We start from the raw sequence: 2,500 nt of genomic DNA, 5'->3' as shown, positions 1-2,500 counted from the left end.
GCCACAGAGGAGAGCTCAGGATGTCACGTAACACTGCCGGACGGAGCTCGGCTGTCGTTTTAACTAAAAACGGCTAATATTTTTTACACACGCAGTAGAGAGACGATGCAAAAATCATGTTTGAGTGACATTGAAATGCTAGTCAGGTTGTTACATCCAGAAATAAATGTCAATCTGCGTGGCACTGCTCGAGCGACGCCGGAAAAGGGTTACCAGTGCCGGTCGGTCGCTGGTCAGGTTTTCGAAAGGAACGACGAACTGAAGCTGGGACGCGGTGGTCGGGTGCACGCACACTCTCTCCCTCTGAGCGCAGAGCGACCAGGGCGTCTAATCTCCTGTGCCCGACGCGTGACATATGACCTCGCGAGTTCGGACTCCCTCCCTGCTCGGCCCTCGCATGGCCCTCAGCAGGAGAAAGTGTCGTACTGCAAAGGAGGAGAAGAGGGAGGGGGGGGGGGGGAGGAGGCCGGGGCATCTGAGGTGGGAGGGGCAGTGGGTAGGACTCGAACATGAGGATTGTCTCGTACGCACGTAACGTCATCCTCGGGACATCGTGGAAAACAAATACAGCGAGGGCGGCTCTGTTTCCCGAGGGATCACGAAGTTATGCGCTCCTTCGTAGGTGGAAGAACGTAGTTAGGGACACAGGAGATCGAATTCAAGAGAATTCACGTTGCAGGACGCATAAAGGGATAGGTGGAGACGAAGGACACACGAAGGAGGGCTTGCCTGTGTACATAAGAAGGGGGGACACTCTGGTGTGCTTTAATACGACAGAACTTTTATAGCGAAGGTTATCATCTCGGTTATTTTGAGAAGGCGGCGTTAAGAGAAGGGGCGAGTCTGTGTGGGTGGAAACGTGGGGAGCTCATGACAAGGAGAGGGATGTGTCGCTGAACAAGGCAGGGGTCGCTCCTCTTTGCCATTACGTAACCCTTATATGGTAGAAAAATAAACAAGTGAACGAATGCTGTAGATGTCAAGAGTAATGTTGTTGTTTTTTTAGTCTTTTCCTTCTAAAGGTGATTAGACAAATGGACGTTATATCTCGTTATATCGCGCGAATATCCCAGCTTGATTTGTATTGTTCGCCTGAGGATGCCGAGTCAAGGTCTTAAGAAGGATAAAACGCCGAGGAATGCCAAGCTCCACGTGTCTCTCTCTTTCCCTCCCACCCGAAAGGCCAACGAAAAGAGAGCACGAACTTCTTCTCTTTTACTGCCTCCGAGTCTTTCTAGAGATTCTTACGAAAGGCCCCGAGCGTCTTCGGTTTCCCCTCGAGTGTGACCTTCTCGCATTTCGTGTTTCGCGGGGTGTTTGCACGCCAAGAAAAGATACAAAACGGTTTCACTTTTTAGGCCACGATATCTGGCCAGAGGGTCGAGTGCTTTGCCAGAAAATTGAGGACATTGTGTTCCCTTTTAGCTTTGTGGATTGCAAATAGTTCCGTGCTCGTATTTGTCATCCGAGTTTCGCTAAATTTCGCAAAAAGGATCTAACAAATTACATCCATTTTTCACCGAGTTTCAGTTTCAACAATGAGCCTTTCACGCGTAGTTGAAGTTCTGGAAATAGTCGAGAGGGTTCGCAAAATTGGCCTCTAGTGCAGGCAGCCGAACACAGAAACAGATCCTGCCTTGTTACAGGCCTGTGTTCCTCTTCACGCCTGACATTTAACCGCGCGGCTCTTGTGTGTGGGATCCCGCGGGCCTGTTTGCTTTACGCGCTCGCGCAATACGCCTGTTTGTGTTACTGTGTGACGTCACCGCTGACATCCATCACCTGTGACATCAGCGGCTTGTTTAGTAGATCACCTCGCGCCACACGCATCACAAGCCGGATGGGGTTTCGTTGTTATGACGTCCTTGTAAGTCGCCAGAAAGTAATTCGTGTGTTGGATAAAAACACAAAATTACAGCCTGTATTTACCTGTGTGCCTCTTGGCCTGTATATTGCAGGTTGATGTACGAAAATTTGCTTTATGATCGTGAGTGACATACTGACTTCTTTTCTAAGCAAAAAGATTCCTGTAAATTTAGGCTTTTGAGATTTATTATCCTAAAATATTAGACACACGACACGTTTCAAAACAAGCATCCTCATTAAGCGCAATGTCATGTTTTATTAAGCAAGATGTATTACGAGGGAAGAGGAAAGCCTACAGTTAGGAATCGTTGATAATTAATGTATTTTGCAAAAGGAAACTAGTCAAGGGAATGAAGGGAAAGTGTGTGTTTGTGTGTATATATATATATATATATATATATATATATATATATATATATATATATATATATATATATATATATATAAACATACACACATACACAACCCATATATATAATATGTAATGTGTATGTTTGTATATATTTATGAGAGAAAGAGAAAGAGAAAGAGAGAGAGAAAGAGAGACTGAGGGAGGGAGAAAGAGAGAGAGGGAATGAGGGGGAAAAGGAGAGAGGGAGAGAGGGAAAAGGAAAGAGAGAGAGGGAAAAGGGAA

General features: G+C 46.2%; 1 protein-coding gene across 3 annotated transcripts in view; it reads right to left on the bottom strand.

Moving 5' to 3' along the window:
• Positions 1 to 394, bottom strand: part of Loxl2 (Lysyl oxidase-like 2) — a 12,985-nt gene extending 12,591 nt beyond the window's left edge. For 2 of the 3 annotated variants that reach the window (XM_043026752.2, XM_043026753.2), the window contains exon 1: positions 1 to 378. This exon is cut by the window's left edge and continues 666 nt beyond it. The gene's annotated coding sequence lies outside the window, so the exon portion shown is untranslated. The other variant, XM_043026754.2, reaches the window with a different exon arrangement.
• Between the last annotated feature and the right edge of the window lie 2,106 nt (positions 395 to 2,500).

The sequence above is a fragment of the Penaeus japonicus genome, unplaced genomic scaffold (genome assembly GCF_977035675.1).
Source record: "Penaeus japonicus unplaced genomic scaffold, GWHDUDI00000001_assembly GWHDUDI00000018, whole genome shotgun sequence".
Classification (NCBI taxonomy): domain Eukaryota; kingdom Metazoa; phylum Arthropoda; class Malacostraca; order Decapoda; family Penaeidae; genus Penaeus; species Penaeus japonicus.
The sequence above is the reverse complement of the archived record's forward strand: the minus strand, read 5'-3'. Positions and strand labels throughout refer to the sequence as shown.